This window comes from Panthera pardus, unplaced genomic scaffold (assembly GCF_024362965.1).
Source record: "Panthera pardus isolate Hobbes unplaced genomic scaffold, ASM2436296v1 HiC_scaffold_7, whole genome shotgun sequence".
NCBI classification, from domain to species: Eukaryota; Metazoa; Chordata; class Mammalia; order Carnivora; family Felidae; genus Panthera; species Panthera pardus.
The window spans coordinates 19,227,516-19,244,731 of NW_026527002.1; the positions used below are offsets into that span (position 1 = coordinate 19,227,516).

The 17,216-nt window shown below is 35.9% G+C and overlaps 1 long non-coding RNA gene across 1 annotated transcript in view; it reads left to right on the forward strand.

Moving 5' to 3' along the window:
* The window catches only part of LOC128775307 (uncharacterized), an 86,289-nt gene that overhangs the window by 50,924 nt on the left and 18,149 nt on the right, over positions 1 to 17,216 (forward strand). The window contains exon 2 of the long non-coding RNA XR_008419940.1: positions 10,871 to 10,956. This is a non-coding gene — a long non-coding RNA (uncharacterized LOC128775307). The remainder of the gene's footprint in view (positions 1 to 10,870; positions 10,957 to 17,216) is intronic.

Here is a 17,216-nt window from a genome sequence, read left to right on the forward strand (position 1 = left end):
TGAAAAATTCATCATTAATATATCAGTACCATGACTGAATCTACGGCTTTGAAGTCTTGGAAGCAAATTACAGGTTACAGATTGGCTTGCTCTTGGGATTTAAATAATGTGCTCTGTGGAATTAATAATTGTATAAGAAATATTTGCTGAATGAAGTAATGAATGAACAAAGCTTGTGCACAGAAATAAATCCAACTCTAGATGCCAGAGATGCAGGAAAGTTCATTGCCTTTTTTTTTTTTTACAGAAAATGCCATTTAACAGAGATTTGAATTTCCATTATTAGACAACTTTATGTAAGTTAAGGCATATCTCCTTAAAAGTCTATAAAAATACATAGTAGAGGGACAGCTGGGTGGCTCAGTTGGTTAAGTGCCCGACTCTTGATTTTGGCTCAGGTCATGATCTCACGGTTCAAGCCCCACATCGAGTTCCACACTGACAGCACAGACCCTACTTGGGGTTCTCTCTCTGTGTCGGTCTGTCTCTGCCCCTCCCCGACTTGTGCTCTCTTTCTCTCAAAATAAATAAATAAAAACTTTTAAAAAAATACAGGGTCCCTTGATGACTCAGTCAAGCATCTAACTTCAAGTCAGGTCATGATCTCACAGTTTATGAGTTCAAGTCCTACTTAGGGTGAATCTGTGCCCTGCTTCAGGTAAGCTCGAGCCCTGCTTCAGATGAGCCCCCACTTCACTCTCTCTCTCTCTCTCTCTCTCCCTTTCTCTCTCTGCCTCTCGCTCACTTACACCTTCTATCTCTCTCTCAAAAAAAAATACATATTTGATACAATGCCTTCATTCATTCTTGATGTTTGCTTACTATTTCAAACAGGAAATACTAAACGAAATGTTGAAAGAGGTCGATCACTCTGATTCCTGGATCTTGGTAACTTAGACAGACTGCATGTCCAAGTGTATTTCTGACCGTCATGCAGGAAGAACTACCTTAAAAACACCATTTTTTTCTTAAAAATCACCATTTTTTTCATAGAAATGAATAGTTTTATTTATTTTTATTTATTTATTTTTAATGTATCAACTTTATTTTTTTTTCATTTTTTTAACGTTTATTTATTTTTGAGACAGAGAGAGACAGAGCATGAATGGGGGAGGTCAGAGAGAGAGGGAGACACAGAATATGAAACAGGCTCCAGGCTCTGAGCCATCAGCACAGAGCCTGACGCGGGGCTTGAACTCATGAACCGCGAGATCACGACCTGAGCCGAAGTCGGACACTTAACCGACTGAGCCACCCAGGCGCCCCAGAAATGAATAGTTTTAAATGCTTATTCACATACCAGTCAAGACTTGTGTGCAAAGAACTCAAAATGAATGTAATTATGCTCTGGTCTTATCACTCTTACTCATGGAATACTAAGGAAATCTGTTAAGTAGGAAGATTTAGTAAAAGATTTCACAGTACAATAGTTACAGTAAAGTTGGCTTTTTAAATGTGAATAAACTATTCCAGTAGATGTCTAAAAATAAGGAAAAAGTCTTAGTTGGCATTCTACTCTGCCAGCTCTGCAGAATAGCACACCATTCTGGCTTGGAATCTTAAAACACACACACACACGCACACGCACACACACACACACACACACACACACACTGAGTCATTTGTAAATAATACAAACTTGGGAAGTTTCTAACGGTAGAAATTTAGTAAAATTTAGTTCACAATACTTAGATGTTTACTACAGTTATCTATAGCTAGGCTCAAAGTTCAGTCTTAAAGTTTATTGTCTATGTGACAGTAATCAGTTTGGAGAAGTCTTGAGAATATTTTTGCTACTGTCCTACTTTGCCCTCTATGTATATCACAGAATCTCATTGTGCCTCAAACTAAGTTAAGTTCAGCATATAAGATGATAAATCAATTATTTGGTGCCCTTTGATCACCAGTAGTCTGGGCAGAGCATTCTTGTGACTGCCACTACGTTCCATGAATAAGAAGTCTTGGCTGGAAAGAATCCCTACTTCCTTTCTCTTTGTGACTCAAGTTTTTGTTTTCCTACTGGTCCTCCACAATGGGTTCTCTCTTTACCATCTCCATCTGGAGCCATCTCTACCACCATGAATGGCCTCTACTGGTAGCTGACATGACTCACAATCTTGGTCGAGGACTGAACACTTTTCTCAGGTTGGTTGGAATTATTGAGAGGTTCTTTACAAAGAAATAAAGGGAAATGTGACATCTCTCCTTGTATTAGCCATTGTCTTTGTCTGCCTCAAATGAACTCTTTCCTTTTCTATTAATAGATCTTGGCCTGATTTCAAAGGCAGACACGAAACCCAGCATGGAAAAACCATCTCTGTGGCCTCAGTTCAGATAGAGGCACAGCTAGAGTACATAAATGCTTCCTGAGATTTTGTATCTAAAGCTTGTGAGAACACTTTTCATCTCTGGGGGGTGGAAATCATGGAGTGTGAAGCCCGTGCTGCAATATGGTTGTGATCTCCATTCAGTACGGTGAAGAAAGGAAGAAAATCCATCTGTAGAAGGAGAGTATGAAGCCAAATAGAAAATGCATAGAGAAAGAGAAAGGGAGAGAATTCCAATTTTGTTTAAGGCCCAAGGCCAGCTCTTCCATCACCCTTCTGTGAGCCAATAAATTCCTCCTTTTAACTTAAGTTTGTGAGAGATGATTTCTGTCACTTGTAACCAAGAGTGTTGACCATTAACCACAAAGTATTAGAAAACCAATGAAATAAAAGACTACAGAACACAGTTTTTTTTTTTTTTTTTTAGGTGAGAATAACAAAAGTTTGCCTGAAACTTAACATCTTAACCTGCAAACTGTATTCACCAGACTTACAAGTTTTGTTTTTGTTTTTTAACCTCACTAATTCACTCAGACTTGAGTATTTAATCAGACAACTCAATATTTGGTCCCAAACTAATTAAGGTTGTCACTTTTTGTTAGTGTACAGAGCGATTCCAAGTACTTTGCAGATCTTTCCATTCATTCGTACCTTCACTTATTTGTCAAGGTCAATGTTCTAGGCACTATAGTTACAAATAAGAAACAGAACAGCCAACTCTAAGAGCTCATAGTCTAGTGAGGGCATAACACCGATGGATGTTACGGGAATGCAGGAGGGTCCAGCTAGTACTCTGGGTGGGTGGAGAAGTCCGGAAAAACTTTACATAGGAGGTGACACTTGAGCAATGTCACAAAGAAGGAGTGGCTCTTTTGCAGCCGTGCCTTTCCACAGTTGTCACTTTCTCACCCTTTCCATTTCTGCATTTGAAAATGGAGACACTTAGAACATTAGAAATGGCCTCAGTGCCAATAATTGGAGTTAAGAAAATTTTGGCTTGACCCATAACATGAACAGGTGAGAAAGACTGCAATGCTCAAAAACAGATTTTATGCTATAAAAACTGGAATCAGATGAAACAACATGAAAATTAAGATGAATAGAAGAAAGATCTGTTTTGTATTTCTGGGTAGAATTTGGATTTTTCGTTCCAGGTCCACTTTTTAAACATTATTAATAATTCTGAAGGCCCTGCATAGGTCCAGGAACATTGCCAGAATTTCAAGGCATGAAACTATGAGTTTCTTCACCATGGTTTTTTAATCATTTCAGTTCTGAAATTAACCTTCCACAGGCTGTTCACATTAGTAACTAGTAATTCATACTAGTTGACCAAAAGGCAAACTTTCAGATGATGGTACTGTTTTGAAGTTTTAGCTCTTCTCAAGGACATAATCACTCACATGCTATCGAAATTGAACTAGCAATCAAAATAACTGTTAGGAGCCTCAGAGTTTGTATGTTGCTTGTTTCTTTTAAGCCCAGCAAAATATGCCTACATTTTAAGTGAATGGTCTTGCCTTCAATTTTGTTATTGTATTATCTCTTAGGACTGCATCTTGATAAAATGAAATCGAGTTTTAAAAGTGACTTAGGTGTCTATGGATTAAAATTGTTCATATATTTCAAGATTTTCTTCACTGTCAAAGATAGGACAATTACTGTGACTTGTTGTGTGAGCTCCGGGAGAAACTCTTCATGCACACATCATTTTTATGACATCATTCGCATTAAGAATAGGAAGGAAGTGATTCAAAGGGAACTGGATACTATTCAGACATACCAAAGAGGTGGAGAGAATATTGCAGAAGGCTGACCAAAAAGAAAGAACAGCAGACAAAACAAATAACAGAAAAAAAGGAACACACCTTTGTGTTTATATTCAAAAACTTAAGAGTCAGTATGTTTCTACGGAGAAAGGTAGCAAAAGAGGTCCAGAGGTTATGATTGACTACGTCTAAAATAGAAACACTTTCCAATACCACCACCAATTTATCAGCTTATTTTACGACACAAGCATGTATTTTACAAAAGCATTCTGGGGCAATACTGATTTTGTCTGAATTCATTAGAGTCATCTTTTCATATGCTGTAAGTCACTTAATATCCCAAAGGAACCGGTGCTAACAGAATAGATTCTTTTCACAATAATTTCCCACCCAGTCTCATATTATCTCTTTTCTCTATGCTAACTGCTTATTTTCTGGAACACTGAGTTCATTGCACAAGGTCAACGCTCTGCCAGTAAGCGGTTAAGGCCAGAGTGACCTTGCCCTTTTTCTTCTATCACAGGATTACATGGCATGTTTGGCAGATTGCTAAACTAAATAATGTGACATATGCATATTTTTCAAATTGTCTACAGTCTGTAGACAAATTACTACAATTTTGATTTATTGGGTGATTTTCCATCAAGATTAAGGTGAAACATCCTTAATAAAGTTTTGTACCCAGGGGCGTCTGGGTGGCTCAGTCGGTTAAGCATCTGACCGCGACTCAGGTCATGATTTCATGGTTCACAGGTTCGAGCCCCACATCAGGTTCTGTGCTGACAGCTCAGAGCCTGGAGCCTGCAGCCTGTTTGATGGATTCTGTGTTTCCCTCTCTCTCTTCCCCTCCCCAGCTCGTACTCCAACTCTCCCTCTCAAAAATAAGTAAAACATTAAAAAAAAATTTTTAAATAAATAAATAAAGTATTGTACCAAACCGCAGTTCTGGTTAAGTCTACCAGTGTTTGCCTCTGCTCACTGATTAGTAGGACCATGATTTTTTTTTTTTAGAATAACTTTTTATTTTCTAATTTAACAGCCTCAGGGTCTAATCTCTTCATATTTTTCAGGGTAAAAACAGCTTTAAATGTTTCAATGTAGACTATACATAGAAACTATAATTTCTACTATGAATAAAAATAATGATTTGGTATACATTTGAACCTCCATTTTCTACCTTTGTTTATTGTCTAGGTTCAAATATTTAAGTGTAGCCACATGAAATTCAAGCTCAATTAAAACTTTTGACAGTGTTAGTAAATAAGTGTTTGGTAGCTTACTATCAATTAACTTTCAATACAGTCTTGTGTAGATTTAAAAAAAATCACCATCCTAGGGGCGTCTGGGTGGCTCAGTCGATTAAGCATCTGACTCTTGGTTTCTGCCCAGGTCATGATCTTATGGTTTCGTGGGTTCGAGCCCCCCGCATCAGGCTCTATGCTGACAGTGCAGAGCCTGCCTGGGATTCTCTCTCTCTCATTCTCTCTCTCTGCCCCCTCTCTGCTCTCTCTCTCAAAATAAGTAAATAAACTTAAAAAAAATCACTATTTTTCAAGAATACCCACTTTTTCCAAAGAACATGAATATACATTTATGACAGTAAATTAGGAGAAAGGACAAGAGCAAATGAATTTTTGAAAGTTCTGTTTGCTTTGGAGATTCTAAAGATAGTTGAGAAATTTAATTTGGAATTTTTCGGTTTCAATAGGATGTCTTAAGTTATCACGAGATTATCACTTCCACATGTGTGGCTAGTATTTCTGGACTAATATTTTAGGGTGCCTGAAAGAGATTCACTTCAGAAAACAATGGTGATTCCGGGCTAATGAAAGGTTTCAAGGGTCAGAAGTCAGGAGATTATTACTCTTCTCTCCAGCTCTATTATTGATCCGATATGCAAACTTCAGGAAATTATTTTATCCTTCTCCCAAGTATTGGTTTGATATAAAAAACAAAATCATATTAGCAGTTCGAAACGTCATGTTCTTGTAAGCAGTTCTTTATAATCACCGTTTGTCACGTGAGAACAGTTTACATACTGTTACTGGGAATCTTCACCAGTAGAGTCATTTTCCCATTTCTTCAAAACCTTATCTAGAAATGCTGGAATATCCGTTCTTCAGAAAGCAGATAAATCTTGTCGCCATGCCAACCAAAACTAATGTTATGGGAGATAAATGTGGTAATGTCCATACTTCTTTCTTTAAAGGGCACTTTAGCCTTTCCTGGTACTTGATGTGTTCTGCACAATGAAAATGAACGCCCATAGCTCCACAAGGAGCTGTAATGTCATTGCTCTTGGCTGCCACAAAGTGGCAGTGTGCCCACTAACTTCCCCATTACTGAAGCCAACCTTGGTCTTCAGAATGAACCAGGCTAAGAGAACTACACCTCAAGTTTAGGGTTGCCAGACAAAACACAGGAAGCCCGGTTAAATTTAAATTTCAGATAAACAGCAACATACTTATACTAAAAAATTATTCAGTGTTTATCTGAAATGCAAATTTAACTGAGTGTCCTGTATTTTGAAGTGCCAAATCTGGCAACTCTACTGTGTAAGTTTGACTCTTGCAATCATGCAACCTTCTTATCTTCAATGTATTAGGTAGTTATCCAAATCTACTGAATTATGGAAACACTTTAGTTAGGGGTGTCTATATTTCCCTCTTCCACTTGACTTCCATTTACCACATAGTACCTGACCCACATTTTTACTCATAAAAATGAATGTAGTTGAAGGCATATTTGTAGTACGTTTGAATGCTGGCTACATCGTGGCTATTACATTAACAAGCATGTACTGATCACACAATACATACTTTAGAAAAACGTGCACCAAAGAAGTTAGAAAAGATGGTAAAGAAGGGGCAGAAATTGACCTGAATCTTGGGGGTGAGGGTGGAGAAGAAAAACTTAAATGAAGAGAATGAATACAAGAAACTTTTGAAGGGCAGGTATTTTCATAGCAAAATAAAATTAAAATATTTATGAAAATCTTAAAGGTTTAGTCCAAGGAACCAGTTAGAATATTGGACAATTAACATGATTTATTCATTCATTCTCGTGCCCAAATAATCTTGGCATATATCATATATACTCAATAATGAAATAATTGAATTATTTCAAAAAATAAGAATGATACTGAGCTTGATTGCACTTAGTTTTCCATTTTTAATTCACTTGAAATTTTCTCCTTTATTTTAATGAAATCACTTCAAGCCTTATCAAATTTCAGCAGAACTCAATCTGGCTTTTATTATAACAGTCCTATGTAATTTTTTTACGTATAAAATTATGTATATTAGTTGTTTACTCCAGTGTACTGGGTTTAGAATAGAATTTGTCTTTCTTTGTCTAATGTATTCAAAAGTCAGTTTAAATTTAAATACAGATTTTAACTTAATACAAAGTGTCCCATAAAATTCTGCCTTTAATCTCACTCGCTCTACCAGAAATCTTGCATCGAAGATGTGGTTCATGAGTTTTTGCTTCCTTTTTTCAAGGGACTGAAAATTATGTACTCAACCTGACCTATAAGAATGCATGTATCTCTGCTTCCCACTCTCATCAAGTACATTCTGTGCAGAAGGGCTCCGCTTTTTACAAATTTACAGGATAAGCAAATCATCTATTTCTTATGATAAGGAGAGATAGTGAATGAAAATCTATAATTGCTATATTCTGCATAGTGAATAAGTAACAAATCTACCTCAAGCTACACATATTGTCTAATACAACCTAGCTATAAGCAAACACCTTATGCTGTTGATTTATATTATAGCAAAAAGTATGTACTGTAGCTAATCAATAATTTTATTACTTTTTGGAAATTTATGCTATATTTCACCATTTCAACAATCTACATTAGGTAAAGCCTTTTTACCTTGAGCAAAGTATTATAGAGTTTATTATCATCAGCATCTCATTTTTTGGGTGTATGTACCAGATATTCTGCTGGGTGCTATACCAAAAAAAAAAAATGCATTTTTACAATTTACTCCTTTCTAACAGATTTTTAAGTGACTTATAAACATAAAGTTAAAAGAGGTTATGATTACTGATATAGTTACAGTTACAATGAGCTGACGGTCTTCAACGGTTGCTAACAGGGATTAGCTCATGTGGTTCAAAGCTCTCTAGTGAAGAAAGCAAAACAGGAAACCTGAGTGGTTCCAGGAATGGCAGAGAGGTAGAGTTATGTTCCCTAGCATGGAACCTTATTTATAAATATTCCAAATTGCTAACTAATGGCAAATTTACACATTTTGATGATACACAGAACAGAAAATAAGATTAAAATTTTCTTACTGAAATCAAGTACTCTTCAGAGTAACTGAGTAAATGAGAATCCAACTTTGTGTGAAGGAGGGCAAGGGAACAGGATGTAAGATGACAATGTTTATATCTCATTCATGGATACTGTAATAGAAACACAGGATATTTCAATAGTACAGTAAATGGACAGAGCTTGATAAGAAGCAAAGAATATTTAAATCCAGATGAGAATGGCCGAGTAAAGAAAGGAAAGACTACTGTATGGTGGTAAAGAGCATGTCAGAAAAAAAAGACCTAATTCTTCTGATACATGAAAGTTTCTATAAATCAATAAGAATAAAACCAAAACCCTGAAAAATAAGCAAAAAACATGTACAGATAGTGCGCTGAAGCAGAAATAGAAATAACTCATCTAAAAAGATGGTCATCCTCACTCGTCTTAAGAGAAGTGCAATTAAAACCATGAGATAACATTTTTCATCATCAAACTGCTAGGAGCACAACAGTTACGAGGACACTAAAGACAAGAGATACACAGAAAGCAAGATAAAATGACAGTAGCAGTGAAGGAGGAGACAGCTATTGTAGATGGTGTGGACCATTCTGATTGAGGTGGGAGTGGAGGGTAGGAGAAAGGAGGAAGTGAATGAAAGCAAACAATGAGTATAGATGGCTTTGTTGATGTATTTTTGCTATAAACGAGACGAGAAGGATAGTAACTACAGGGGAGTAAGGAGTAAAAAGAGTTTTGTTTATTATTAAATGAACGAGAAATGTGTAGAATGTGTATAGTATGCTACCATTTGTGTGTTCTGAGTTTTAATAGATAGATGAAAGACAGAGAGAGAGAGAGAGAGATGCTTGTGCATGCAAATATGTAAAGAATATTTCTGGAAGGATTCACATAAGGAAATTAGGTAGCTAAAAGACAAGAGGTAGAAGATCATTTCCTTTTTTGCTTTTCAATTTCATGCCATATTCTTGAATCATCCATACAGAAAGAAAACAATTCACTATTTAAAATACCATAGAAAGGGGTGCCTGAGTGGCTCAGTCGGTTGGGCATCAGACTCTGGATTTCAACTGGGGTAATGGTCTCATGGTTTGAGATCAGCCTTGTGCTGTGCTCTATGCTGCCAGCGCTGAACCGGCTTGGGATTCTCTCTCTCTCCCTCTCTGCCCCTCTTGTTTTCTCTCTCTCTCTCTCTCTCAAAATAAATAAGCTTCAAAAATAATTTTAAAAAATATTATATAAATTGTGCTCAACTGTGAACATGATTTAATTGTTCTCCATTCAAGTTGCATCTTACAAATTAATTTAGAAATGTTGAAAATCATGTTTATATTTTTTTAATTTAAAAATTTTTTTAAATTAGTTTCATTGCATTAAGAAAACAATAATCAGAGAAAATTTCATTAACCTTCAAGTTCCATGTGGACTTTATTAGCTAATAAATATTTTCTAAATCCTAATCTATCAGCATAAGTCAAACTACATTTTCACAATTGTTGTGGGTTGAGTTGTGTCCCCAGAAATGATATATGTTCAAGTCCTAACCCTCAGTATGTGTGAATATGACCTTACTTGTAAATCAGGTCTTTGTTGATATAATCAAAGTAAGAGGAGGTCGTATTGAATTTGAGTGGGCCCAAACCTATGACTGGTGTCCACATAAGACAAGGGGACTTTGGACACAGAGATACACAGAGATAATGCCATGTAACAGTGAAAACCAAAACTGCAATGATGCAGCCTCAAGCCAACAAATGGTAAGGATTGCCAGCAACCAGCAAAAACTAAGAGAGGCAAGGAAGGGTTTTTCCCAAGAGTTTTTAGTGAGACCATGGCCTACCAACACCTTGATTTTGGACTCCAGACCAAAAACTGTGAGAGAATAGCTTTCTTTTGTTTTAAACCCAGTCTGTGTTATTTGGCTACAGCAGCCCCAAAACTAATACAATAAAGTGATATTTCATGAATGATGTGGGAAAATGTGTCTTGGAAAAGTAGTTTAGATTTCAGGAATATGAGATCATATGCATTCACAGAAAACAGAGATTAGAGTAAGTATAGAATATCTTTTAAAGGAGCAAGATAAATTGTTCCAAATCTAACCGGATGATTTGAATACAAAAGATAAAAAAAAAAAAGATAATTGATACAGGCCAGCTCTGTACATACGAGTGAAATAGATATAAAGGTGAATACTCATTTCTCACATGACAAAGATGGTAAATAGATAAAAGAAAGAAAAGACAGTTTCGCAGACATAGGACTTTGTGATTCAGACCGACTCTTCTGAGAGTTTGTCTATTAAACAATCTGACTCAAAGAAAGCACAAATGTCTTTATTCATGTGGAAGGAGTATGTTCATGTTGGGAAAGGTGTTGCCAACAAAATACTGAATACTTCAGAATTTAAAAAAATTATGCAACTGCAATGGCTCAGTGTTTTACACAGGGGCAATGAGTAATTGCTGTTCTGTGTTTATTTTTAGATAAAAGATCTGCAGCTATAGAACCCTTCTCCATGACATTTTCACAGAACACACTATTTAAGATTTACATCATTTCATCACTCAAGGTAATTTATTTCTTAAGAATACCATAAAATCTATTTAAGTCATTTCCTGTCTCCCAATGAAATGAAAGGCATCTCTAAAGGGATTTCAGTGTATCCTTTTGAGTGTGTGTGTTTTATATTTTTGCATTTTCCCAGGAAGAAATGGAGACAGTGACTCAATTAATACCTTATGCTTATTCTCTCATTATTCCATTCTTGGTTTCAGCAATTATTTGAAATAAATGGAGGCTGTTTGCTCAACTCTCTTAGGCTGGTGCTTATTAAATAATAGCCCTGGTCTGCCCTATGTTGTTCTTGTAGTCCAGTCATGAATAAATAGGACTCCAGCTCTCATTCAAAGGAAGCTTTGGAAATGACTCTTATTTATTTCTGCTAACATTACAAAGAGAGAGAGAGAAACTATTGACAGTGATAAAAAAAAAAATTAAAGTCTATGCAGTCTTAATATACTGATGAAGATCCTTAAGTATTTATTTGAAGATGAGAAACTGTTAACTCATCACAGACAGTGGATTGGGTCTGAGGATTAAGATTCCCTGACCCCAAATTGTCAAGCGTTCCTGACTAAGATACTCAAACAATCTAGGAATTAACACTCACTTTAAAAAAAAAAATTTTTTTTTAACGTTTATTTATTTTTGAGAGACCAAGAGAGACAGAGCACAAGAGGGGGAGGAACAGAGAGAGGGAGGGAGACACAGAATCTGAAGCAGGCTCCAGGGTCTGAGCTGTCAGCACAGAGCCCGAAGCAGGGCCTGAACCCAGGGATCTCCAGACCATGACCTGAGCTGAAGTCAGATGCCCAACTGACTGAGCCACCCAGGCCCCCCAACACTCACTTTTTCTGTTTGTTAAGATAATTGTGGATTCACAGCCAGTTGGAAAAAAATAATACAAAGAGATCATTTATACCCTTTACCCAGTTTTTTCCTTTGTATAATGCTGCAGTATATCACAACCGCTATATCGATATTAATGCAGTCCAGTGATCTTACATTTCTCCAGTTTTACCGGTACATGTGTGTGTGTGTGTGTGTGTGTGTGTGTGTGTGTGTGTGTGTGTAATTATATATGATTTTATCACATGTGTAAGTTATGCAGTTACCATGACAGTCAAGATGCTGGAAATTTCTGTCACCAGAAGGATCCTTCATGTTGCTCTTTTAAACCAAACCCGCCTCTCTCCTGCCACACCTCCAGCTTTTCCCTGATTCTCATCCCTAATCCCTGACTACCACAAATCTGCTCTCCATTTTGACAATTTTGTTATCTCAAGATATTGTATTAATGGATTCATGCGGTACATAAACTTTAGAGATTAGCTTTTTTCTCCCTGGACGTTCAAGCAAGTTGTTGCATGTATCAAAAGCTTGTTCCTTTCCTTTGCTTTGGTTTGACTCTACCATAGTTTTATTAGCCACTTACCTGTTGAACATCTGCACTGTTTCCAGTTTGGGACAATTATGAATAAAGCTGCCGCGAACAATCGTGCATAGGTTTTTATGTAAACATGTCTTTGTTTCTCTGGGATAAACACTCAGGAGTGTAATTGGTTGGTAAGAGACATTGGCATATTTAATTTTATAGGAATCTTCCAAACTTTTTCCCATAGTAACCTACCATTTTACATTCCCACCAGCAATACATGAGTGATCTAGTGTATTCTAGTCACAGCCAGCATTAGATATGGTCACTATTTTTTATTTCAGTCATCTTGCTAGATTTATATTGATGTATCTTTGAAGTTTTAATTTGTGTTTACCTGATGGCTAATGAGACTGACATCTTTTCATGTGCTTATTTGCCAAGTGTGTATCCTCCTGATGCAATGTCTGTTCGTGTCTTTTGACAATTTTCTAGTTGGATCGCTTACTTTCTTACTGCTTTTTAAATTTGCCGTATAATTAAAATACAATGTTATATTGGTTTCAGAGGTACATTATAGTCATTGAACAGTTCTATACATTACTCAGCACTCATCACCATAAGTCTACTTTTAATCACCTTCACCTCTTTCACCCATTCCCCCATTAGTTTGGTATCCATTAGTTTGTTTGTTATAGTTAAGAGTCTGGTTTTTCTGTTTGTCTCTTTTTTTTTCATTGTTTATTTGTTTTGTTTCTTAAATTCCATGCATGAGTAAAATCATATGGTATTTGTCATTCTCTGACTAACTTACTTCACTTGCCATTATACCCTCTACATCCAACCATTTGCTGCAAATGGCAAGATTTCATAATTTTTTATGGCTGAGTAATATTCCAATGTGTATGTATACCGCTTCTTTATCCATTCATCTATAAATGGACATTTGGGTTGCTTCCATATTTATGCTATTCTAAATAATGCTGCAGTAAACATAGGGGTGCATATAACCTTTTGAAAGAATGTTTTTGTATTCCCTGGGTAAATAACCAGTAGTGGAATTACTAGATGATACACTAGATCTACTTTTATTTTTTTAAAGAATTTCCATACTGTTTTACCTGGTGGCTGCACCAGTTTGCATTCCTACCACAACACATAAGGATTCTTTTTGCTCCACATCCTCACCAATACTTGCTATTTCTTATGCTTTTGATTTCAGTCATTCTGACATGTGTGACGTGTTATCTCATGTCATTTTGATTTGCATTCCCCTGATGATGAATGACGTTGAGCATCTTTTCTTGTGTCTGTTGGCCATCTGGATGTCTTTTGGGGAAACATTTGTCCATGTCTTCTGCCCATTTTTGAATTGGATTATTTGGTTTTTTGGTGTTCTTTATATATTTTGGATACTAACCCTTTGTTGGATATGTCATTTGCAAATATCTTCTCCCACTCAGTAGATTGTCTTTTAGTTTTGTTGATTGTTTCCTTTGCTGTGCAGAAGATTTTTTATTTTGATGTAGCTTCAATAGCTTATTTTTGCTTTTATTTCCCTTGCCTCAGGAGACGTACCTAGAAAATTGTTATTACAGTTGATGTCAGAGCAATTATTGCCTGTGTTCTCATCCAGGATATTTATGGTTCCGGGTCTCACATTTAGGTCTCTGATCCATTTTTGTGTATGGCATGAGAGAGGGTCCATTTTCATACATTTGCATGTAGCTGCCTAGCTTTCCCAACACAGTTTATTGAAGAGACTATCTTTTCCCCATTGCATATTCTTACCTCCCTTGTCAAAGACTAATTGACCATATAATCATAGGTTTATTTCTAGGCTCTCTATTCTGTTGCATTGATCCAAGGGTCTATTTTGTGCCAGTACCATACTATTTTGATGACTATAGCTTTGTATTATATCTTGAAATCTGGGATTATGATACATTCAGTTTTGTTCTTCTTTTTCAAGATTTCTTTGGCTATTGTGATCTTTTTTGGTTCCATACAAATTTTACAATTGTTAGTTCTAGATCTGTGAAAAATGCTGATGGCATTTTAGTAGGGATTGCATTAAATGTGTAGATTGCTTTGGGTAGTATGGATATTTTAACAATATTTGTTCTTCCAATCCGTGAACATAGCGTATCTTTCCATTTGTTTGTGTCATCTTCAATTTCTTTCATCAATGTTTTATAATTTACAGAGTACAGGCCTTTCACTTCCTTTGTTAAATTTATTCCTAGGTATTTTTGTTGGTGGTGGTGGTGCAAATATAAATGGGATTATTGATTTCTCTTTCTGCTGCTTCATTATTAGTGTAGAGAAATGCAACAGATTTCTGTATATTGATTTTGTATCATGCAAATTTACTGGATTTATTTATCAGTTCTAGTAGTTTTTTGGTGGAGTCTTTAGGGTTTTCTGTATATAGTGTCATGTCATCTACAAATAGTGAAAGTTTTACTTCTTCCTTACCAATTTGGATGCCTTTATTTCTTTTTGTTGTCTGATTGCTGTGGCTAGGACTTTAAATACTATGTTGAATAAAAGTGGTGAGAGAGAACATCTTTTTTGTTGTTGTTGTTCCTGATTCCATTTCATTGGTGGTAATTGGTCTGTTCAGATTTTCTATTTCTTCCTAATTCAGTTTTGGTAGTCTATGTTTCTGGAATTTATCCATGTCTTCTAAGTTGTCCAATTTTTTGGCATAAAATTTTTCACAATATTTCCTTAAAATATGTTGTATTTCTGTGGTATTGGTTGTTATTTCTCCTTTTTTATTTCTGATTTTGTATATTTGAGTCCTCTATCATTTTGGTTTTTTGATGAGTCTGGCTAAAGATTATCAATTTTGTTGATCTCTTCAAAGAAGCACCTCCTGGATTCATTGATCTATTCTAACCATTTTTTAGTTTCTCATTTGTTTGTTGCTTTATTATTCCCTTCCTTTTGCTGGTTTGGGATGTTGCTTGTTGTTCTTTTTCTTTCTCTAGCTCCCTTAGGTGTAAGGTTAGGTTGTTTATTTGAGGTTTTTCTTGCTTCTTAAGGTGTGCCTGTATTGCTCATGAATTTCCCTCTTAGAACAGCTTTTGCTGGTCCCAAAGATGTTAGACCATTAGGTTTTCATTTTCATTTGTCTCCATGTATTTTTTAATTTCCTCTTTGATTACTGGTTGACCCATCAATTGTTTAGTAGCATGTTATTTAACATCAATGTATTTGTATTCTTTCCAAATTTTTTCTTGTGGTTGATTCTAGTGTTGTGGTCAAAAAAGTTGCATGGTATGATTTCAGTCTTTTTAAATTTGTTGATACTTGTTTTGTGACATAACATGTGATCTGTAATGGAGACATTTCATGTGTACTTGAAAAGAATGTATTCTGCTGTTTTTAAGGTGGAATGTTCTGAATATATCTGTTAGATCCAATATATCTGGTCCAATGTGTTATTCAAAGCCACTATTCCCTTGTCGATTTTCTATTTGGATGATCTCTCCATTGATGTAAGTAGGGTGTTAAAGTCCCCTACTATTATTGTACTAATATGAATTTCTTCCTTTATGTTTGCTAATAGCAGCTTTATGTGTGTCGGTGCTCCCATGTTGAGTGTGTAAATATTTACAATTGCTATTTCTTCTTGTTGGATTGTTCTTTTTCTGATCATTCAGTGTTGTTCTTTGTGTCTTATTACAGTCTTTGCCTTAAACTCTATTTTGTCCAGTATTAAGTATTGCTACCCCAACTTTCTTTTCATTTCCATTTGCATGATAAATGCTTTTCCATCCCTTTATTTTTAATCTGTATGTAACTTTAGGTCTGAAATGAGTCTCCTGTAGGAGGTGTATAAATTGGTCTTGCTTTTTTATCCATTCTATCACCCAGTGTCTTTTGACTGGTGCATTTAGTCCATTTACATTCAAAGTAATCATTGATAGGTATGTATTTATTGACATTTTGGTACTTGTTTAATGATTATTTTCATATTTCTTCTCTGTTCCTTTTTCTCCAGCTCTCTTCCCTCCAGGTTTGCTGGCATTCTTTAGTGATGTACTTGGATTCTTTACTGTTTATTTTTTGGACATCTATTACTGGTTCAATTAGTGGTTACTACTAGGCTTATATATGCATCTTAACATCTTATGCATATGGCAGTCTATATAAAGTTGATGGTTGCTTAAGTTCGAACCATTCTTTTTTTTTTTTTTAATTTTTTTTAATGTTCATTTATTTTTGAGAGAGAGAGAGAGACAGAGCATGAGCTGGTGGGGGGGGGGGGTAGAGAGGGAGGAGACACAGAATCTGAAGCAAGCTCCAGGCTCTGAGCTGTCAGCACTGAGCCTGATGCGGGGCTCGAACCCACAAACCGTGAGATCATGACGTGAACTGAAGTCGGACACTCAACCGACTGAGCCACCCAGATGCCCCAAGTTCGAACCATTCTAAAAGCACTAAATGTTTATCCCTCTCTCTCACATTTTAGATACATGATGTCATACTTTGCATCCTTTTATTTTGTGAATCCCTTGACTGATTTTTATAGGTAAACCTAGTTTTATTGCTTTTGTGCTTCCTACTTTTCTTACTCCCACTTGTGGTCTTTCCTTTCCACTTACAGTGTCCCTTTTAATGTATCTTGTAAGGCTGGTTTAATGGTAGTGCATTCCTTTAACTTTTGTTTGTTTGGGAAACTCTATCTATGCTTCTATTCTGAATGATAACCTTGTTGGATAGAGTATTCTTGGCTGTGGATTTTTCCCTGTTAGCACTTTGAATGTATCATGGCACTCCCTTCTGGCCTACAATGTTTCTGCTGAAAAATCAACTGATAGCTTTGTGGGGTTTCTCTTATATGTATTTTCTTTTCTCCTGCTTTGAAAATTCTTTATCACTAC